The sequence below is a fragment of the Salvelinus alpinus genome, chromosome 27 (assembly GCF_045679555.1).
Source record: "Salvelinus alpinus chromosome 27, SLU_Salpinus.1, whole genome shotgun sequence".
Classification (NCBI taxonomy): Eukaryota; Metazoa; Chordata; class Actinopteri; order Salmoniformes; family Salmonidae; genus Salvelinus; species Salvelinus alpinus.
The window spans coordinates 47,884,219-47,909,005 of record NC_092112.1 but is presented as its reverse complement, the minus strand read 5'-3'; the positions used below and the strand labels follow the sequence as shown (position 1 = coordinate 47,909,005).

General features: G+C 40.7%; 1 pseudogene; it reads left to right on the top strand.

Annotated features, from left to right (window-relative positions):
• LOC139555890 (lactation elevated protein 1 homolog B-like) overlaps positions 1–24,787 on the top strand; it is a 72,563-nt pseudogene that overhangs the window by 41,193 nt on the left and 6,583 nt on the right.

Here is a 24,787-nt window from a genome sequence, read left to right as displayed (position 1 = left end):
ACCACTATTCTAACTCCATCAGTTTCTTACTCCTTCAGGTGCTATCACCAATTCGGCTCAACTAAGATATTGATAGCCAATAACCTATAAAAAAAAACATCAGATGACAGTCTGATAACATATTCATGGTATAGGATAGTTTTTGTTAGAAAAAAGTGCATATTTCAGGTAGAAATCACAGTTTACAATTGCACCGACCATCACAAATCGACTAGAATTACTAGATAGAGCAACGTGTATGACCAATTTACTCATCATAAAACATTTCATAAAAATAGACAAAGCATAGCAATGGAAAGACCCAGTTCTTGTGATTTCAGACCATATTTCAGATTTTCTAAGCGTTTTTCAGCGAAAACACAATAAATCGATAAGTTAGCATACCACATGTGCAAACGTTACCAGAGCATCGATTCCAGCCAAAGAGCGCTATAACGTAATCACCGCCAAAATATATTAATTTTTTCACTAACCTTCTCAGAATTCTTCCGATGACACTCCTGTAACATCATTTTACAACATACATATACAGTTTGTTCGAAAAGGTGCATATTTAGCCATACAAAACCGTGGTTATACAATGGAAATAGTCACAACTCAAGCCTCAAAATGAGGAACGTCAGCTTTCAGAGTGATCTAGTTTAATCGAAAGCTAATCATATACTTGACTAAAAAATACAGGGTTGACAGGAATCGAAAGACAAATTAGTTCTTAATGCAACCGCTGATTTACATTTTTAAAATTATCCTTACTTTTCAATACAGGGTTCGCCAAGTGAAGCTATACCAAACAAAATGGCGAAATATGCGTTTAAAATATTTCGACAGAACAACGATTTATCATATTAAATATTGCTTACTTTGAGCTGTTCTTCCATCAGATTCTTGGGCAATGTATCCTTTCTATGTTATAAACGTCTTTTGGTCGATAGATGTCCTCTGTCCTTCGAAATATCCACTAACGATCGAACGGGACCCCAAAACGTGTCCAAAGTTTCAGAGTGCACAACAAAGAAATTCCTCAAAATCGCACTAAACGGATATAAATTGCTATAAAACGGTTCAAATTAACTACATTATGATGTTTTTAACAACTATAACGACTGAAAACATGACCGGAGAAATATTGCTGGTTAGACAAGGATTTGGAATGAGGCAAGTCCGATGTCCTTCACGCTTCAGGCGCGCGACGAGAAAGGGCGGTCCCTATACATTTTGTGGTTTTATAATGGCTGGGATTGTGCAATAGACTCCATTCAAAACGTGATGACGTACAGACACCCAGAGGAAGACGTAGGCAGTGTCGGTTTCTTCATAGCATTCACTGTCGCCTTAAAAACAGACTCCAGATCAGGGGTAAACATTTCTGAAATCTGACCCCTGTCATGAAAAGTGCTGTAGATATTGTTCTGTACCACTCAGAGACAAAATTCCAACTTCTATAGAAACTAGAAGGTGTTTTCTATCCAATAATAACAATAATATGCATATTGTACGATCAAGAATTTAGCACGAGGCAGTTTAATTTGGAGACCCAAATATGCTAATGCGGAACAGCACCCCCTATAGTTGCAAGAAGTTAAGGAGAGGTATATCTATAATTCCATGTGTATAACTTGTATTATCATCTATATTTATGAGTATTTCTGTTGAAACGATGTGGCTACGATGTGGCAAAATCACTTGATGTTTTTGCCACTAGTGAATCTAGTCGCCTCAATGTAAACTCCGATTTTTTGATATAAATATGAATTTAATCAAACAAAACATGCATGTATTGTGTAACATGAAGTCCTATGAGTGTCATCTGATGAAAATAATCGAAGGTTAGTGATTAATTCTATCTCTATTCTGGTTTTTGTGAAGCTATCTTTAGCTGGAAAAAATGGCTGTGATTGTTGTGTTTTTGTGGTGACCTAACATAATCGTTTGTAGTGCTTTTGCTGAAAAGCCTATTTGAAATCGGACACTTTGGTGGGATTAACAACAAGATTACCTTTAAAATGATGTAAGACACATGAATATCTGAGGAATTTTAATTATGAGATTTCTGTTTTTTGAATTTGGCGCCCTGCACTTCGACTGGCTGTTAACGGGACTGCAGCCATAAGAAGATAAGAATAGACTTGCTTGGGACAAGGAACATGAGCAATGGACATTAGACCGGTGGAAATCTGTCCTTTGGTCTGATGAGTCCGAATTTGAGATTTTTGCTTCAAATCGCTGTGTCTTTGTGAGACGAAGAGTAGGTGAACGGAAGATCTCCGCATGTGTGGTTCCCACCGTGAAGCATGGAGGAGGAGGTGTGATGGTGTGGGGATGCTTGTCTGGTGACACTGTCTGTGATTTATTTAGATTTCAAGGCACATTTAACCAGCATGGCTACCACAACATTCTTCAGCAATATGCCATCTCATCTGGTTTGCGCTTAATGGGACAATCATTTGTTTTTCAACAGGACAATGACCCAACACACCTCCAGGCTGTGTAAGGACTATTTGACCAAGAAGGAGTGATGGAGTGCTGCATCAGATGACCTGGCCTCCACAATCACCTGACCTCAACCCAATTGAGATGGTTTGGGATGAGTTGGACCGCAGAGTGAAGGAAAATCAGCCAACAAGTGCCCAGAATATTTGGGCACTCCTTCAAGACTGTTGAAAAAGCTTTCCAGGTGAAGCTGGTTGAGAGAATGCCAAGAGTTTGCAAAGCTGTCATCAAGGCAAAGGGTGGCTACTTTGAAAAAAATCGCAAATATATTTTGATTTGTTTAACAATTTTTGGGGGTTGCTACATGATTCCATATGTGTTATTTCATAGTGTTGATGTATTCACTGTTATTCTACAATGTAGAAAATAATAAAAAATAAAGAAAAACCCTTGAATGAGTAGGTGTGTCCAAATTTTTGACCGGTACCACATATATATCTCTATTGATTCCTGACAAAAATAACTTATAAAATCCTCATGAGCTTAGTTCAACTGTTTCACTCCACGAGAACCCAAAATTTAAGATAGTTTTACTCCAATGTTTGTAAACAAAGTAAATGCAAACAAACAAAACATGGTTAAAACTATAATTTTGATATCATGGATGGTCAGTCATTGCATCCATAGCTCTGTCTATTAATCTGAGAGTGGTTATATTTCTCCAGACCCATCCCTCAGCTTTTTACCAAAACAGAGGTGGGGCAATTGTTTTGTTATTGTTTCATCTTTGGATTTGCCCTTTAAAGAGCTGAATATTATCAAGATATCAAAGTGTCACCAACAAAAAGGTAAACAATAGTCCTAAATCAAATTACATACATTTTTCACATGTAAATAGCACTTTTTCAGTCGTGCTCAAAGCATGCCATTCCATGAGCGCAGCATATATTTTTGAACTCGAATCAATGAGCCCAGTCAGTCCTCCATGACAATAAAATCATAAACAACAGAGTAGGGTTGGCTAATAAGTCCTTAGTTTTGGGGTCATGCTCAGGTAAAACAATTTGGCTAATCTATTCTTCCATATTTCCAAGTTCTATTCTTGAAGATCAAGGGGTATAACATTTATTGGAAAGACTGGAATTCTGATAGACTTTGGTTATTAATGTAAATATATAATTGAATCATATTATTATATGTAGTAGAAAGCGATGGGTTAGAAAAGCCTACATAACCAATCCATAAAGTAAAATTGTACATCCATATATGGCCAGCTATGTAAACTTTAACATTGATTTATCCTGCAACAGATGTCGTTCAATTGGTAACAAAATTTGTTGTCTTCTTCCAATGCCTCTTAAGGGGAAAGTCATCTAAAAGTAACTGAATGTAATCCAAAAGTTACATTACTGATTACAATTTTGGACCGGTAACTAGTAACTGTAATGTATTACATTTAGAAAGTTACCTACCTAACTCTGATTATGCATATAAATTATATTACCGCAGATACGTGTCAGATGCAGGTGTGCTTTAAGATGTTTGTGTCTGACGCTTATGCAGCGTTGTTAAAGGGATCCACCGAAGGAAACAAAGCACTCCTCAACAAAGGCTAGGGAAAATGTTCACCTATGACCCCATTTAGCCGGTTACCTTGGAGATCAGCAATGAAACCTGCCTCTTCTGTTTTGAACAGTTTCAGGTGAGCTCGCATGTGTGTGTGAAGGAGGAGGACTTGAGGTAACTCAAGCAGGTCTTTTTGGACACAAGCTATACAGTAGGTAACAAACAGCCCAACTAGGAACTGCACAAACTAATAAGATAGATTGGCAAATTCATCTGTGGAGTTTTATGTGCCATTTATTGGTGATGTGGTAGGCAGAATTGTCAGATCCTTCAAAACATTAACATCTCATTTATACTAATGAACAGGAGGCTATCATACTCAGGCTAATGGCTCTGAAGCATGTTTTCATGTTCTCCTGTTGCTTACAGAGCCATCTGAGGGCTTAGTAATGATTCTCCTCAGACTCACATAAACAGGTCTGTAGCCACCTAGCGGTTCGTGTGAGATCATACTCAGGCACAATCAGGCACTGAAACAGAGATGTTTAAAGGTCCAATGCAGCTGTTTTTATCTCAATATCAAATCATTTCTGGGTAACAATTAAGTAACTTACTGTGATTGTTTTCAATTAAAGGGTAAAAAGTAACCAGAAATAGCTTCTTAGCAAACATTTTGCCAGGGCTGTCTGGGAGTGGTCTGAGCGAGGAGGAGCCTAATGGGAGGGATGTGTAACCTGAAAACTAGCTGTTATTGGCAGAAAAGAGGACAAACTTTGTTATTGGTATATTAACATCAACAGGTAGTCCAAAAATCCCAGCCAGCCAAAAAAGCTGAAATTTGAGGCAGTATTTTCAAACAGCTCTTACACCTAAAGTGCATTATCCTAATGTCACAGTGTGTGTGTGTGTGGGGGGGGGGGACACAGGAAAAAGTGCCTATTTGACTGCACTGCTCCTTTAACATGGCTATTCATTATATCAAGGAAGCTGCAACCGCACATATTCATATTCACTCTGGATCATAGGCACCTCTTAAAAGCATTAAAATAACCTCTTAAAAGCATTAAAATAACTGCTGTTGCCTTCTCAACAATTCTAACAGTAATGATTTATTCACTACTCTGCTCTTTAGCTCTTTGACATGCTAGCTAGGTGCCATCTACATTGAGAGACATATAGCCTTGATTCTCAGTGAATGACAATATGACTATTACTTTCATTCATCCTTATGGGGGGGTGTCAAAGGTCACCATAGGCACTGTCTCTCTAATCACTCCCAGGGTGCATCTGTGTGGATCAAGAGCATCTCCTTTCATTCTGCCTTTTCACATTTTAAACTGCCACACATGCAGCTCCTCTCTCTCTCTTCTCTTGCATCCTGCTTTGCTTTCTTTGCTTGTCGACTGTTGCTACCAGCGAATATGGACAACGCACACGTGTGTCATTGTTTGTGATGCATAAACAAGAGGACGGCGAGAGGGAGGGAGTGGGGAACAAGGTGGGGTGGTTGAGGGTCCATAGCAATCAGCATCCTCCTCCACTCAGCCATGCAAATGAGGCTATCTGGGTATCAGTCGCACTCTCCTGCTTCCTTAAGTGAGTGGCACTGGAAAGCGACTGGCGGCGGCAGCAGGTCAGATGGATCTTATCCTCTTAAATGCTAATGACATTTCTCCATTCTCTTCATTAGCAGCGTGCCATTATCAGTAATTTGTAGTCTTCCCCACTTTTGCCCCCCCTCCAAGTCTCCCTAATGAATACTGTCCATTGAGAAGGAAGCCTGAGACGGAGAGAGGGATGGAGAGATGGAGCGAAAGAGACCGAGAAGAGAGACAGAAGAGTGAGAGAGTGGGAAGAAAGCGCTTCAGGCTTTCATTGTCTCAGACCCCCAGTCAGTGAGGCCTATTTGTGAAATTTACTTATGTTGTTGTGTACATAAAGGGGTGTAAGATCAAAAGAGGCTTAATTTGGCACCCAAGTGCGACGTTGCAGTAAACTGACTCCCCGCTAGAGTAATTGGATGCTCATTTGAATATCGACAGCGGTTATGGCTGCGGTGCACCATTTTTCAGTTGCACAAGTGCTGTATGTTAGCCCCCCCTTCTCTTCTTTTTCTCTTGGAAACCTTTCTCTCTCTATCTCTCTCTCGCTCTCTCTCTCTCTCTCTCCCTCCCTCTCTCTTTTTCTCTCTCTCTCTTCATATTCAGCAATCAAAATCAGCCCTTGGAGTGTGCGGTGTGTTTAGGGCCCATGAATAAACAAATACAGGTTTGATAAAAGGTTATAATTAGATGATTCTTTTGAAATGAAAATAAAAAACAGCGGCTGGAGGAAATTAGGCCTATTCAGTGAGTATATAGGGCCCAGCACCTTTGCTTTATGTGGATGTAACACACACACAGACACACCTTCATTTGCTGTAAGGAGAGTGCCTCTTGCTGCCCTGTAGCAAAATCAAGACTTTAGCTGAGATGCTAATGTAATATTGGCAGAGGGCAGAGGGGTTAGCATGCGAAAGCCGAAGACACTCCAGGCTAAGAAAGGCAGCTTAAGCTGTGGGTATGGCAGTCATAAGTGTTTGTATGAAACCAGAGAAGTAAAAAAGAGGAAAAGAGAGGGACGGTAAGGAGGGGGAGAGACCATAAGATAAAAGGAATACCCTTCCTTTTATCTACAACAAGTTCATCAACCCTACTGTACTTCTCTACATGGACGTCTTCATTCCTAATGAAATACATTAGAGTGGATTTGACCAAGGAGATTGATTATAATGATCATAGAGATATTGGGGGGATAGGAAATACAGTACAGTTTTACTCTTTGGCAAGATAGTCATTTAATCAGTTGCTCATATGTTTGTCAATGTCCTCTTGACATGATGCATGATTGATTCACTGTACTGCCATGCAGTGTTGGAGCTGGAAAGGGCAGCTGTTCCATAGTGCTAATAGATAATGACAGTAGAGTACTTGCGTGGGCCAGCAGCAGCTCATGGACAATAACGCTGTCAGGGCCCTCTTCACAAAGTGACATCCATCACACACAATCACACACACTTCACACACCTGTGTGCGGCCATCTGTGGAGTTGCTTTGTGTGCCATTGTGGCCCCTGTTCGAATTCATATTGCTTAAATTTTTTTTGTTATTCTTTTCTTTCTGTCTCATTCTCTCGTTCTCTCGCTTTCATTGGTGTTATCTTCACTCAGTCTGTTTAATTGATTAGCTCAGCTTCACCACGTTGGCTTAGCTACTTATCCTCGACAGAAATCCGCTTTGTGACCATTTGCAGTCAGGTGTAGTGGTGTGTGCGAGTGCGACTCAAGGTTGCCCAAACAACTGATCTGCGACCAACTGGCAGAGGGGACACAAGGAGGACAAAAGACAAGATAAAAAGACACCTTGAAATCTAACCTAAAAAAATGCAACATAAACACAAACTGGGAACTCCACGCTATAAACAGATCCATCTGGCGACTACAGTGGCTCCACTATCGGCCTGCTGAACCACAGCAGGATCCACAACAAGCACACCACCCAAAAAACCTGTGAAGAAGAGATCATCCTCAACCTCGAGGGATTGTTGATGATGGTTGTGTGTGTGTGTGTGTGTGTGTGTGTGTGTGTGTGTGTGTGTGTGTGTGTGTGTGTGTGTGTGTGTGTGTGTGTGTGTGTGTGTGTGTGTGTGTGTGTGTGTGTGTGTGTGTGTGTGTGTGTGTGTGTGTGTGTGTGTGTGTGTGTGTGTGTGTGTGTGTGTGTGTGTGTGTGTGTGTGTGTGTGTGACCATGACCATGACCATGACCATGACCAGGGTGAGAGAATAGAAATGACTCATGACGCTGATCAGCTGTCGTGTGTTGACCTATACGCACACACACAAACAGGAGCGGCTCTCCCTTACTTTTTTCAATTTGAGAATACACGGAGCTGGTAAAATTATTTTCTGAAAATTTATTTGGATAAATTCTAAATAAATTATATTTAATTACCACTAAAATTCCATGAAACACAATATAGTAATAATACATTATTATTATTATTCAACTTATAAAGCGCTTTTCAAAGAATCTCAGCTCTTCAAAGCACACCAAAAAAGGACAAGTAATTTAGAAAAACAACATCATCAGATGGACAGTCATTAGAAAGTTCATGGCTTGAGTGGTCATCTGAGGGAGGTGGTCAAGCGGGGAGAGAAAGTCCGTAGGCAGGCAGGAAGTGCGGTCTCATCAAGGTGTCTCGCTGTCCATAAACTCCGTAGTAGGTAACTAGCTAGCTACTCCTTCACTACTACCAAAATGAAGCACCCACTTTAATTTTTTATTTTGATTTAACCTTTATTTAACTAGGCAAGTCAGTTAAGAACAACCTCTTGGAAATAGGGGGCGCCATTTTCACTTCTGGATAAAATCGTGCCCAATTTAAATGGCCTCGTACTCTGTCCTAGATCATATGATATGCATATTATTATTACTATTGGATAGAAAACACTCTGAAGTTTATAAAACTGTTTGAATTATATCTGTGAATAAAACAGAACTCATTTGGCAGGCAAACTTCCAAACAGGAAGTGAAAATTCTGAAATGGGTCTCTGTGAAAGGCATTGCCTATTCAATTGCCTAGTATTTATCGATATGCATGCACTTCATACGCCTTCCACTAGATGTCAACAGGCAGTGGAAGGTGGAATGGGGTGTCTAGCTTGATCTGAGGTCGAACAAGAGCTCTTGGAATGGCGTGTCCAGAATTTCCTTTGTCTACCTAGGCGCGGGAAGTACCTCCATATTGTCTTATGATAAGCGTTCGGTATACACGGCTAATATCTCCGGCTCTGTTTTTATTTTATACATATTAGAAAAACATCATAAAGTAGGTTTTTTCAACCGAGTTTCATCAGTTTATTCAACGTTTATTGGGACTTTTGGAGTTTTCCGTTCTTTGCGTCGAGAGAAACTGGGAACGTCATCAACATTGGCTAGCATTGTGGCACGAATTCGACAGGAGAAAAGGACATTCTAAAACCAAACAATGATTTATCCTCGACCTAGGACTCCTTGTACAAGATTCTGATGGAAGCTCAACAAAAGTAAGAACAATTTATGATGTTATTTCGTATTTCTGTTGAAAATGTTATTCCTATTCTCTGCCGTTTTGGCGGGCGCTGTCTCGCAATAACGCAAGCTGTTTGTAATGGTAAAGTTATTTTAAAAAATCTAACACGGCGGTTGCATTAACTTCTTGTCACTACAGGGGGTGCTGTTTCAACTTCGACATTTTGCGTCTCCAAATTAAACTGCCTCGTACTCAATTCTTGCTCGTACAATATGCATATTATTATTACTATTGGATAGAAAACAATCTCTAGTTTCTAAAACCGTTTGAATTATGTCTGTGGGTGAACCAGAACTCTTTCTACAGCGAAAATCATGACAGGACATGCGAAGGTCTGAAAACTAGGCTCTGATCTCGGATCAGTTTAAAGCTCTGTGTGTGCCCTATGCATCGAAATGAACTGCACCCGCCTTCCCCTGGATGTCAGTAACCAATGAGAAGTGGAATGGAATCTCTACGTATTTCTCAGAGTTTATAAAAGGCAATGGAGTGACATGTACGTTCTTTTGGACGCTCGCCAAGGCGCAAGAGGGGACATCAGAATGGCATGTTGAATAGCTCTTGTTATCGGGCTAGGATATATCCGTCTGTGATTTAATTCGAAATAGGTGTTAGAAACATCATAACGAAGTTATTTGAAACCGATTTATATCAGTTTATGCGAGTATATTGCTATTTTCGGAATTTTCGTAGTATTGCGTTTGAGGATTTGGACATGTGTGTGCCACGTAGCTAATGTTAGCTGCTAGTTCCGAAGTTGAAGTGGACGTTTTACAACAAAGCAACGATTCTTTTGGACAAAAGGACACCTTGCCCAAGATTCTGATGGAAGCTCGTCCAAAAGTAAGAGCTATTTATGATTTTATTCCGTATTTATGTGGAAAAATGTAAACGCATTTTTCGGCCATTATTGCGGCACTAGTCTGGCTGTAACGCACACTGTATGTCTAGTAACGTTAATTTTAAAAATCTAAATCAGCGGTTGCATTAATAACCAATGCATCTTTCATTACCTGTCCAACCTGTATTTTTTTTGTCAATCTAATCGATAAATAATCGTAAACTTAGGTGCCCTTCCAAGATGGCGCCGGCCAGAATGCATGCCATGTTTTGACTGATTACAAAGCATAACCACGATTTGTGATGCTAAATATGCACATTTTCGAACAAACTCTATATGCATTGTGTAATATGATGTTACAGGACTGTCATCTGAAGAATTCTGAGAAGGTTAGTGAAAAAATTAATATATTTTGGTGGTGATAACGTTATCGCGCTTTTTGCCTTGAATCAATGCTGGGGTGATGTTAGCTCATGTGGTATGCTAATATAACGATATATTGTGTTTTCGCTGTAAAACACTTAGAAAATCTGAAATATTGTCTGGATTCACAAGATGTTGGGCTTTCATTTGCTGTACGCTGTGTATTTTTCAGAAATGTTTTAACCTTTCACGAGCCTCTACCCCGGGTCCGGGATCACCCCCCACCCCCCCCCCACACACTGATTAGCATAGCTAGCATAGCTTCACAAGTAGATAGTAGCATCTAAATATCATTAAATCACAAGTCCAAGACACCAGATGAAAGATACAGATCTTGTGAATAAAGCCACCATTTCAGATTTTTAAAATGTTTTACAGGGAAGACAAAATATGTAAATCTATTAGCTAAACACGTTAGCAAAATACACCACTATTCTAACTCCATCAGTTTCTTACTCCTTCAGGTGCTATCACCAATTCGGCTCAACTAAGATATTGATAGCCAATAACCTATAAAAAAAACCATCAGATGACAGTCTGATAACATATTCATGGTATAGGATAGTTTTTGTTAGAAAAAAGTGCATATTTCAGGTAGAAATCACAGTTTACAATTGCACCGACCATCACAAATCGACTAGAATTACTAGATAGAGCAACGTGTATGACCAATTTACTCATCATAAAACATTTCATAAAAATAGACAAAGCATAGCAATGGAAAGACCCAGTTCTTGTGATTTCAGACCATATTTCAGATTTTCTAAGCGTTTTTCAGCGAAAACACAATAAATCGATAAGTTAGCATACCACATGTGCAAACGTTACCAGAGCATCGATTCCAGCCAAAGAGCGCTATAACGTAATCACCGCCAAAATATATTAATTTTTTCACTAACCTTCTCAGAATTCTTCCGATGACACTCCTGTAACATCATTTTACAACATACATATACAGTTTGTTCGAAAAGGTGCATATTTAGCCATACAAAACCGTGGTTATACAATGGAAATAGTCACAACTCAAGCCTCAAAATGAGGAACGTCAGCTTTCAGAGTGATCTAGTTTAATCGAAAGCTAATCATATACTTGACTAAAAAATACAGGGTTGACAGGAATCGAAAGACAAATTAGTTCTTAATGCAACCGCTGATTTACATTTTTAAAATTATCCTTACTTTTCAATACAGGGTTCGCCAAGTGAAGCTATACCAAACAAAATGGCGAAATATGCGTTTAAAATATTTCGACAGAACAACGATTTATCATATTAAATATTGCTTACTTTGAGCTGTTCTTCCATCATATTCTTGGGCAATGTATCCTTTCTATGTTATAAACGTCTTTTGGTCGATAGATGTCCTCTGTCCTTCGAAATATCCACTAACGATCGAACGGGACCCCAAAACGTGTCCAAAGTTTCAGAGTGCACAACAAAGAAATTCCTCAAAATCGCACTAAACGGATATAAATTGCTATAAAACGGTTCAAATTAACTACATTATGATGTTTTTAACAACTATAACGACTGAAAACATGACCGGAGAAATATTGCTGGTTAGACAAGGATTTGGAATGAGGCAAGTCCGATGTCCCTCACGCTTCAGGCGCGCGACGAGAAAGGGCGGTCCCTATACATTTTGTGGTTTTATAATGGCTGGGATTGTGCAATAGACTCCATTCAAAACGTGATGACGTACAGACACCCAGAGGAAGACGTAGGCAGTGTCGGTTTCTTCATAGCATTCACTGTCGCCTTAAAAACAGACTCCAGATCAGGGGTAAAAATTTCTGAAATCTGAACCCTGTCATGAAAAGTGCTGTAGATATTGTTCTGTACCACTCAGAGACAAAATTCCAACTTCTATAGAAACTAGAAGGTATTTTCTATCCAATAATAACAATAATATGCATATTGTACGATCAAGAATTTAGCACGAGGCAGTTTAATTTGGAGACCCAAATATGCTAATGCGGAACAGCACCCCCTATAGTTGCAAGAAGTTTTAAGATGAGTAATTAGGTAATACACGTTGCTCTCTGTAGTTATTCTAGTCGCTTTGGGTGAGTTTTGTGATAGTGGCTGCAATGGTAAACTGTGATTTATACCTGAAAAATGCACATTTTTCTAAAAAAACATATGCTATACCATAAATATGTTATCAGACTGTCATCTTATGAAGTTGTTTCTTGGTTAGTGGCTATATATATATCTTTATTTAGTCGAATTAGTGATAGCTACTGATGGAGTAAAAAACTGGTGGAGTAAAAAAAGTGGTGTCTTTTGCTAACGTGGTTAGCTAATAGATTTAAATATTGTGTCTTCCCTGTAAAACATTTTAAGAATCAGAAATGATGGCTGGATTCACAAGATGTTGGGCTTTCATTTGCTGTATGCTGTGTATTTTTCAGAAATGTTTTAGGATGAGTATTTTGGTAATTGACGTCGGTCTCTGTAATTATTCCGGCTGCTTCCAACGCTATTTCAGATTGCAGCTGCAATGTAGAACTGTGATTTATACCTGAAATATGCACATTTTTCTAAAAAAACATATGCTATACCATAAATATGTTATCAGACTGTCATCTTATGAAGTTGTTTCTTGGTTAGTGGCTATATATATCTTTATTTAGTCGAAATTGTGATAGCTGCCCATGCAGGAAAAAAATGGTGGAGAAAAAAAAGTTGTGTCTTTTGCTATCGTGGTTAGCTAATAGATTTACATATTGTGTCTTCCCTGTAAAACATTTAAAAAATCGGAAAATGATGGCTGAATTCACAAGATCTGTATCTTTCATTTGGTGTCTTGGACTTGTGATTTCATGAACATTTGATTATATGATATCCCTGTGGCTTTAGGCTAGGCTATGCTAGTCAGCTTTTTTGATGGGGGGGATCCCGGATCCGGGTTGTGACTCGTTAGAGGTTAAGAACCAGTGTATCTTTCATTTGCCATACAACAAGTATTTTTATGTAAAGTTTATGATGAGTTCTTTGGTCAGATTAGGTGAGTGTCCAAAATAGCTCCGGACATTCTGGTGAATCGATGCTACATATTCACAATGTATAACCACGGTTTACAGCTCTAAATATGCACATTTTCGAACAAAACATAAGTGTATTGTATAACCTGATGTTATGAGACTGTCATCTGATGAAGTTGGTCAAGGTTAGTGATAAATTTTATATCTTTTGCTGGTTTTTGCGAATGCTATCTATGCGGTGAATAAATGCGGTTGTGTGTTTGGCTATTGTGGTAAGCTAATATAATGCTATATTGTGTTTTCGCTGTAAAACACTTAAAAAATCGGAAATATTGTCTGGATTCACAAGATGTTTATCTTTCATTTGCTGTACACCATGTATTTTTCATAAATGTTTTATGATGAGTATTTAGGTATTTCACGTTGCTCTCTGTAATTATTCTGGCTGCTTTGGTGATATTATATTTGTTTTTTTGTAAAAAAAAAAAAAAAAAATGTATCCCCTTTTCTCCCCAATTTTCGTGGTATCCAATCGCTAGTAATTACTATCTTGTCTCATCGCTACAACTCCCGTACGGGCTCGGGAGAGACGAAGGTCGAAAGCCATGCGTCCTCCGAAGCACAACCCAACCGAGCCGCACTGCTTCTTAACACAAGGCGCCTGCAACCCGGAAGCCAGCCGCACCAATGTGTCGGAGGAAACACCGTGCACCCGCCCCCTCGGTTAGCGCGCACTGCGCCCGGCCCGCCACAGGAGTCGTTGGAGCGCGATGAGACAAGGATATCCCTACCGGCCAAACCCTCCCTAACCCGGACGACGCTAGGCCAATTGTGCGTCGCCCCACGGACCTCCCGGTCGCGGCCGGCTGCGACAGAGCCTGGGCGCGAACCCAGAGACTCTGGTGGCGCAGCTAGCACTGCGATGCAGTGCTCTAGACCACTGCGCCACCCGGGAGGCCGCTTTGGTGATATTTTTGATGGTAGCTGCAATGTAAAACTATGATTTATACCTCAAATATGCACATTTTCGAACAAAACATAAATTTATTGTATAACATGTTATAAGACTGTCATCTGATGAAGTTGTTTCTTGGTTAGTGACTAATTATATCAATATTTGGTCGATTTTGTGATAGCTACCTATGCGGTAGAAACATGGTGAAAATATGCAGTTGAGTCTTTGGCTATTGTGGTTAGCTAATAGAAATACATATTGTGTTTTCGCTGTAAAACATTTTAAAAATCGGAAATGATGGCTGGATTCACAAGATGTTTATCTTTCATTTGCTGTATTGGACTTGTGATTTCATGATATTTATATGCTATTATTTACTTATGGCGCTATGCTAGGCTATGCTAGTCAGCTTTTACTGATGAGGATGCTCCCGGATCCGGGATGGGTGTTAAGTAAAGTTTAAATAAAGGTGAAATATATATTTTTTAAATGATACAGCGTGTAGAGTGGCAAGAAAAAGTATGTGAACCCTTTGGAATTACCTGGATTTCTGCATAAATTGGTCATCAAATATAATTTTTTATTAAATGAAAAAAACAATAATTGGTGTGTTATAAGTTTAAGCACGCTATGTTTGTCTATTGTTGTGACAACAATAGACAAACATAGTGTGCTTAAACTAATAACACACAAATTATTGTTTTTTTCTTGTCTATATTGAGTACATCATTTAAACAATCACAGTGTAGGTTGGAAAAAGTATGTGAACCCCTAGGCTAATGACTTCTTCAAAAGATAATTGTAGTCAGGAGTCAGCTAACCTGGAGTCCAATCAATGAGACGAGATTGGAGATGTTGGTTAGAGCTGCCTTGCCCTATGAAAAACACTCACAAATTTTGAGTTTGCTTTTCACAAGAGCATTGCCTGATGTGGACCATGCCTCGAACAAAATAGACCTCAGAAGACCTAAGATTAAGATTTGTTGACTTGCATATAGCTGGAAAAGGTTACAAAAGTATTGATGTTCATCAGTCCACAGTAAGAAAAATTGTCTGTAAATGGAGAAAGTTCAACACTGTTGCTACTCTCCCTAGGAGTGGTCGTTCTGCAAAGGGTACTGCAAGAGCACAGAGCCGAATGCTCAATGAGGTTTAAGAAGAATCCTAGAGTATCAGCTAAAGACTTACAGAAATCTCTGGAACATGCTAACATCTCTGTTGATGAGTCTACGATACGTAAAACACTAAACAAGAATGGTGTTCATGGGAGTACACCATGGAAGAAGCCACTGCTGTCCAAAAAAAACCATTGCTGCACGTCTGGAGTTTGCAAAAATGCACCTGGGTGTTCTACAGCGCTACTGGCAATATATTCTGTGGACAGATGAAACTACAGTTGAGGTGTTTGGAAGGAACACACACCACTATGTGTGGAGAAAACAAAGGCACAGCACACCAACATCAAAACCTCATCCCAACTGTAAAGTATGCTGGAGGGAGCATCATGGTTTGGGGCTGCTTTGCTGCCTCAGGGCCTGGACAGCTTGCTGTCATCGACATAAAAATGAATTCCCAAGTTTATCTAGACATTTTGCAGGAGAATGTTAGGCTATCTGTCCGCCAATTGAAGCTCAACAAAAGTTGGGTGATAAAACAGGAGAACAACCCAAAACACAGAAGTAAATCAACAACAGAATGGCTTCAACAGAAGAAAATACGCTTTCTGGAGTGGCCCAGTCAGAGTCCTGACCTCAACCCAATTGAGATGCTGTGGCATGACCTCAAGAGAGCAGTTCACACTAGAATATTGCTGAACTGAAACAGTTTAGTAAAGAGGAATGGTCCAAAATCCTCCTGACAGTTGTGCAGGTCTGATCTGCAACTACAGAAAATGTTTGGTTGAGGTTATTGCTGCCAAAGAAGGGTCAACCAGTTATTAAATCCAAGGGTTCACATACTTTTCCCACCCTGCACTGTGAATGTTTACACGGTATGTTCAATAAAGACATTAAAACGTATAGTTGTTTGTGAGTTAATAGTTTAAGCAGACTGTGCTTGTCTGTTGCTGTGACCTAGATGAAGATCAGATCACATTTTATGACCAATTTATGCAGAAATACAGGTATTTCCAAAGAGTTCACATACTGTACTTTATATTGCCACTGTATGCTACACAATACAATGAAATTGCAATAAAGCCTTCCTCGCAAACAGTGCAATGATATTAGGCTATATGTATTTACATTAGGCTATAGCCTACAAATAGCTGTACCACATTGTTGTTGACCTATTAGGTCTACTGCAAATGATTGTTGTTTGTTCCTGAGCTGGCCAAATGCGCAGAGCGGTCCTCCAGCCATCCTTCAACACCACACGTTGGTTCAACTTCTTCAACATCATTGCGTGATCCTTGCGCTGTCCTTTCAGCACCACGAAGAGCGCTCCAATCGCTTAAAATAACATCTCATTCAGGTCTGTTGCCTACGCTTAATAGTCCCTCTTTTCACTTGTTATTTGTCACGCCCTGACCATAGTTTGCTTTGTATGTTTTATGTTTTGTTTGGTCAGGGTGTGATCTGGGTGGGCATTCTATGTTGTATGTCTGGTTTGTCTATTTCTATGTGTTTGGCCTGATATGGTTCTCAATCAGAGACAGGTGTTTTGCGTTGTCTCTGATTGGGAACCATATTTAGGTAGCCTGTTTTGTATTGTGGGTTGTGGGTTATTGTCTATATGTTAGTTGCTTGTGTCTGCACTGTTTATATATAGCGTCACGTTTGTTTGTTGTTTTGTAAGTTTGTCAAGTGTTCTTCTTTCTTCTTTAATAAATAGAAGAATGTATTCACTTCACGCTGCGCCTTGGTCCTCCTCTCTTTCTCCCGAAGACGATCATGACATTATTATTACAAATAGAAGATGATCACTTCTCACAATGGTGCTCGTTTAGTAAAGTTAGATCAAAGCTCAATCAATGTCTTGTAAGATCACATAATGATACATTTTCATTTTTACATAACCTAATATAATATCGTAGCATAGTAGGCCTATAACAGTATTGTTACACAACGAAAACACATCTAATTACACTTTAGGATGGTTAGCTGAATATTTTTTGTCTCAAGCTTCAACTTGTCGGTACCAAATTTGAGAAAACGATGACATCATAAACAAAATGTGCGCAACCATATGCTCGTCTGCCATAAGAGAAGGCACATTGTCGTCTGGTTGCCTTTAAATTCTCTCTCTATCTCTCTCCTCAGGTGACTTGGCCTAGTTCAGGACCAGGGTACATTTACATTTCTGTCGTTTAGCGTACTCTCTTATCCAGAGTGACTTACAGCAGCAATTAATGATGCTTTATCACAATCACAATCTCACACCGTTTACAGCTTGCATAGCAATGTAGCTCTCTCCTTCCTCGTATTATGCTGTTGAACAAAGTCACACATGCTACAGTACCTCCCTCTCCAATTCACATCCAGTCCAACCTGTTCACTTCACATCGTGTCAAGCGCACCTTCCCCTTCCATATAGCCCACTCTATTGTGTTTTCAAGTATACAACTGTTTCTCTCACTTTCACTGTTTCTGGAGGATATCAGATATCTGTTATAGTGCCCTATCATGTGGATGCATATTTCATCCTTTGGATTCAGTTACAGTAATAAGCTGATATTGAAGAGATGTAAGTCCTGTCTGAATGGCAGCCAGAGGAGGTCAGCGAGACTGTCAATAGATCGGGTCGTGTTCAGCAGTGCACTGTAGCAAAACGCTTGGCAGCAGAAAATGAAATGCTGTGTTCTTATGGAAAAAGTTTCTCCCTGTTTCATTCCGTTCCAAAATGTTTTCTCTCCACTGAACACAACCGTAATGATGACACTGAGGGAGAGAGGGTCGTCACTAGTTAACACAGCCACAAGGTCATAATCAGGGCAAAACTCTGCAATGTCTACAATTTATCCTCGTAAAATGTTAAACCTAACCTTAACACTAACCTTAACCACACTGCTATCTTATGCCTAACCCTAACCTTAAATGAAGCACATTATTTTAGCCAATTTCGGCCATGTGACTGTGAAGTCCGACTTTGTGGCTGTGATATCTAGTGGAATGTCACGTTCTGACCTTAGTTCCTTTTTTATGTCTTTATTTTAGTTTGGTCAGAGCGTGAGTTGGGGTGGGCATTCTATGTTGTTTTTCTATGTTTTGTTCTGTTGTTCTATTTCTATGTGTTTGGCCTAGTATGGTTCTCAATCAGAGGCAGGTGTCAGTCGTTGTCTCTGATTGGGAGCCATATTTAGGTAGCCTGTTTTCCTTTTGTGTTTTGTGGGTGGTTGTTTTCTGTGTCTGTGTTTGCACCAGACGGGACTGTTTCGATTTTCGTTTGTTCATTCACTTTGTTATTTTGTATTTTTTTAGTGTTCAGTTTTATATATTAAAATGGACACTTACCACATTGCACATTGGTCTGATATCTCTTACTCCTCGTCAGAAGAAGAGGAAAGTCGTTACATGGAAATCTGGGGTGGACTAGGCCTCTTTCTGTTTGTTGAACTGATGTTGAACTGCTCCCTCCCAGGATAAAATGATCTGATGCATGAGCCATGTAAACTCTTTAATCTCTCCCTCCCTCTTGCTCCATCCATCCTCTCTTTCTCTTAGTCTCATTATGCCTTTGTTGATTATACCGCTGTCGTTTTGTAAGGGTAGTGATGTTACATTTAATACTAAGTGAGCAAGGTGCAGAAAGAGAAGGAGCGAGGGAGGAAGTAAGAGTGGAGGGAGACATGACGTTGGCTCTCTCCTCATCTCAGGACCAACGTCGTCAATGTCTCATTGCTCGAGTGGGTTTTTGAGTTGATGGCAACCGAGATCGTTCTCTCTATCTCGTATACAAAGCTAAGCTTCTCTGACATTTACCAGTCATTAAGAACAAAGCGACGGACCGCGCGAACTCGAAAGAGACGCTTGTTTGTTTTTTAATTAGACGGCTAATGGAACACTAAGCTCTCAGAGACAACCTGACATGAAAGGAAAGGATTCCTCCTTTATTGATCTCCACATGAGATGGCGCTAGCTAGGCTATCAAAAGCAACTAAAGTGGGTTATGTGGTTGATAGATGTCGCTAAGCTATCAAACACAGCTAAAGTGGGTTATGTGGTTCATAGGTGGCGCTAGGCCATCAAACGCAGCCAAAGTGGTTTATATGATTGAAGGGGAACTTGCTTAGAAATGATGTGCTACGCTCCCCAGCACGCTCTTGTTTTTGTTTTGCTGTTTGCGAAGCTAGAGCAGAGCAGTTGTCGCGCTGTCAGCCTTACCTTTTTGATGCTCTAGTGTTAATGGATGTTTAGGTCGAAAAAGGACAGGCTCAATGCTTCATTTCAGGGTTGATAGGCTAAGGATTGTGGTGACCATGGTGACTCTAGGTTAGAGGCTGCTTGCCTCTCAGGCCCGTTGTAGGCCAGACCACCATACATTTCAAGTGATCTAATGTTACATCTCACATACAACCTGGATTGATAAATATGGGCTGAATGATTTCCATCCACAGTAATTTAAAAAAAAAAATGTCATGTGTTGCTTGACTTTTTCCATTGGGGAACAATTACCACATTGATAGGAGCGTCACTTGAAGAGCCCCCTCACAACAACACACGTTGCTATGCGTCGTATAGATCTAACCGTTGTTCTCTCCACTAAGAAGGTATTTTAACAAAGTCTTACTTCATTGTCAGCTGCTACTTATGTAAGCTTAAACCAAACATCAACAACACCTGCTTGTTTGCATCTGTGTGTGTGTGTGTGTGTGTGTGTGTGTGTGTGTGTGTGTGTGTGTGTGTGTGTGTGTGTGTTTGTGGTCAACTTTACTATGTAACTTTACTATCAAAAGGATAGTAAAAACAAGGAAAATTCTGACAAGTGGGGACATTTCGCCATACCCCAAAAGGAAAAATGCTATTTTAGGGTTAGGGTTAGGGGTTAGGGTTAGGTTAAGGGTTAGGTTTAGGGTTAGGGAAAATCGGATTTTGAATGGAAATACAGTGGGGCAAAAAAGTATTTAGTCAGCCACCAATTGTGCAAGTTCTCCCACTTCAAAAGATGAGAGAGGCCTGTAATTTTCATCATATGTACACTTCAACTATGACAGACAAAATGAGAAAAAAAAATCCAGAAAATCACATTGTAGGATTTTTAATGAATTTATTTGCAAATTATGGTGGAAAATAAGTATTTGGTCACCTACAAACAAGCAAGATTTCTGTCTCTCACAGACCTGTAACTTCTTCTTTAAGAGGCTCCTCTGTCCTCCACTCGTTACCTGTATTAATGGCACCTGTTTGAACTTGTTATCAGTATAAAAGACACCTGTCCACAACCTCAAACAGTCACACTCCAAACTCCACTATGGCCAAGACCAAAGAGCTGTCAAAGGACACCAGAAACAAAATTGTAGACCTGCACCAGGCTGGGAAGACTGAATCTGCAATAGGTAAGCAGCTTGGTTTGAAGAAATCAACTGTGGGAGCAATTATTAGGAAATGGAAGACATACAAGACCACTGAGAATCTCCCTCGATCTGGGGCTCCACGCAAGATCTCACCCCGTGGGGTCAAAATGATCACAAGAACGGTGAGCAAAAATCCCAGAACCACACGGGGGGACCTAGTGAATGACCTGCAGAGAGCTGGGACCAAAGTAACAAAGCCTACCATCAGTAACACACTACGCCGCCAGGGACTCAAATCCTGCAGTGCCAGACGTGTCCCCCTGCTTAAGCCAGTACATGTCCAGGCCCGTCCGAAGTTTGCTAGAGAGCATTTGGATGATCCAGAAGAAGATTGGGAGAATGTCATATGGTCAGATGAAACCAAAATAGAACTTTTTGGTAAAAACTCAACTCGTTGTGTTTAGAGGACAAAGAATGCTGAGTCGCATCCAAAGAACACCATACCTACTGTGAAGCATGGGGGTGGAAACATCATGCTTTGGGGCTGTTTTTCTGCAAAGGGACCAGGACGACTGATCCGTGTAAAGGAAAGAATGAATAGGGCCATGTATCGTGAGATTTTGAGTGAAAACCTTCCATCAGCAAGGGCATTGAAGATGAAACGTGGCTGGGTCTTTCAGCATGACAATGATCCCAAACACACCGCCCGGGCAACGAAAGAGTGGCTTCGTAAGAAGCATTTCAAGGTCCTGGAGTGGCCTAGCCAGTCTCCAGATCTCAACCCCATAGAAAATCTTTGGAGGGAGTTGAAAGTCCGTGTTGCCCAGCAACAGCCCCCAAACATCACTGCTCTAGAGGAGATCTGCATGGAGGAATGGGCAAAAATACCAGCAACAGTGTGTGAAAACCTTGTGAAGACTTACAGAAAACGTTTGACCTCTGTCATTGCCAACAAAGGGTATATAACAAAGTATTGAGATAAACTTTTTTTATTGACCAAATACTTATTTTCCACCATAATTTGCAAATAAATTCATTAAAAATCCTACAATGTGATTTTCTGGATTTTTTTTTCTCATTTTGTCTGTCATAGTTGATATGTACCTATGATGAAAATTACAGGCCTCTCTCATCTTTTTTAGTGGGAGAACTTGCACAATTGGTGGCTGACTAAATACTTTTTTGCCCCACTGTACATTTTAGGGTCCCCACTTGGATAGTAAAACCAACGTGTGTGTGTGTGTGTGTGTATATTTCTGTTTTTTCTGTCTCTCAGGGATGCTACTTCAGATGTAATTTGTTCCAGCAGAGCTAATTGGAAAATCTATTCACGGGAGTCTGTGGACAATGTCCGAGCTGAAAAAGCGAGAGCCCTTTCTCCCGCCACCATTGTTTGAGAATGTAATACATTTTATGTTGCTGCTGCTAGCTGCTGCTGCCGGTAGAGAAATACATTTTTCCTCTGCCCTTTTGTCCTGCATCCCCACCCATCCTTTACTTCATCAATAGCCACTTTATGTGCCAATCTTTGGCGGAAGAGTGACATTATTAGGGGGCTAAACAGCAGCGCTAACACAGCGCCTCCCTCTCCTTTCAGATCTGTACAAAAACGGACTTCAGAGGGACACCTTCCTACCTTTCATCGAAGGCGTTGAAGGTAAAGACTAAGTCATCCCCTCTTCGCTCCTCTTTTTAATTTATTCATAAATGTACCCTCCACCTCACACCTCATACACACACACACACCTCTGTCACTGTGTCTTTCCAATTTTGCTCTTGTGTGTTTTTCTTAATGGGTTTTCTACCTGAGAAGCACACAGTGTCACACACGGTGTCACAAAGCTGTCTTCGATCATACCTGGCGATGGTAAAAGACTCAAACGGACACAGAGAGAGCGAGGGGGAGTGGGGTGGGTAAGAGAGAGAAACCGAGAGATAGGAAGAGGGCGAACGCTGGCTGTGTGAATGGGAAACGGGCAAGCGAACGGAGGGAATGAATCAGCCTGCTTGCATTTCAAAGTGAGGAGAGAAAAGGTTGAGGGAGGGGGTGAGGCGGGTGAGGAGGGGGGTGGGGTGGAGGACAGTACCATGTTTGGAAGCTAGCGATGCTCCAAAACTACTTTGCAATTTAATAGCATTATTGTAAGCAGGTAGAACCATTATCCTGGCAACACCAGAGATAATTGCGAGGTGTTTGTAGTGTCTATGATAATAAATAATTGGAAAATAATTTTGCATTTTGCAGGAGAGGAGAGCAGGAAAACATTCTTCCACTTTTCATAGGCATTCACCTACACTCTTGCTAGAACATACATACACAATGTATTTATTTATTTTATTTTACCTTTATTTAACTAGGCAAGCCAGTTAAGAACAAATTCTTATGTTCAATGATGGCCTAGGAACTGCCTTGTTCAGGGGCAGAATGACAGATTTTTACATTGTCAGCTCAGGGATTCGAATTTGCAACCTTTCGGGTAAAAAACCCATTGCGCACAGTTTAGGAACTACTGGGCTAGATGACTACCCTTTTACCACTGGTCTATGTAGTTAACACAACCACTAACCACTAGAGATAAAGCATTCACAAACGTCTATTTACCCATTGGTTGTGGATTGCACAGGTTCTCAGGGGATTAATAAGGTTTGGTTTAGGGGTGTTTTAATGAACAGTTTCAGGGTCACTGGAGCTCTACTCTGTGTCCCCCTCCATGTTGGTCTTTCACCAGGGCCTTAAAGTCACCCAACCCCAAAATGCTCCCCTCTCCACCCCTTGCCCTCATCCTAATCCAGCCTGTAAATACCCCTGGTTTTATTCTGCCCTCTCTCTGCCTCCTCTTTGCCCCCTCTCTTTCATACTCCCATGCTCCCTTTTGTGAGGCCATCTGGTTTTGGGGTTGGAGGGTGGTGGGGGGGGGGGGGGGGGCTCCCCTCCACTCCACACAGTGGACATCCTGCCAAGTTAGCCAGGGGTGGTGGGGTGTGATGGGGGTGGCTCCTTGCCTCCACTGGATGACCCTTAAATGATTCCATCCATCTGACACTTTGGATGTAGAGTCAGTGTGTGTGGTGAAGGTGAAGAGGGGAGGATGGGTGAGAGTAGTGAATTAGTAAGGTTGTGAAAATAGGCCCCAGGACCCTTGAACCACCCTGCCAAGCCACCCAAACCACCCTGCCTCTGCCTCCGGCTAGCTACCCTATCGAGGCCGCTGCTCCCCTCTTGCGTAGCCCCCATCCAGGTCGCTAGCCTCCTACTGCTCTTAGCACTCAAAGGGCTACAGCTACGCTACACTCCCTCCAAGGTTCTCTTCTTCCCTCTTCTTTCTTTCTCTGGCTCCCCGTCCTCTCTCTTCCTCTCCCTCTGTCCCTCTCCCCCAGTCCCTTTTCCTTTATCCCTCCTCCTTCTCTTTCCCTCAAGCCCTCTGTTGCCCCTCTCTACAGGCTGAAGGTCAGGATTTATTTCCCTCCCTCTGTTGGTGCCAGAAAAATATGATAACCTTTATAAAACTTATGTCTTCTGTCCTTTGTGGTGGCTGATTGCTATGGTAGCCAGTACTGTTTTGTAAAAAATGTAATAAATAAAAGTCCACAGTTGCAGCGTGCTCTGCTCCAAGGGGAAAATCAAGGACTGAAATGGTTGTGTTCATATCTAGTGAAGGCCTTTCGTCTGTTGAGGACCTACATAGAGAGTTTGAAGAGTCGCCAGCCCACGAGTTCCCAGTAAATGAAAATTGATGTTTGATGACTGCTATTGTCCCTCTGGCATTTAGTTACCTAACAATAATGCTCCCTGTGCCTCGGGTTTTATTTTCACAACAATGAGAGTACAAATCATGTGTTTTCTAATGCAATGCAATGGGATAGAAATAGCCTTGCATTTGTTGCTTTCATGGACATTCTATCAGTGAAATGTAATGTTATTTTTTTTTTTTTGCCTTTTCTTTTCTGACTAACATTCTTCTGTCTTTGTTTTTTGTCCCTACAATATTAGTTGTACAGCCCTGGGGTTTTACACTCTTCATATCT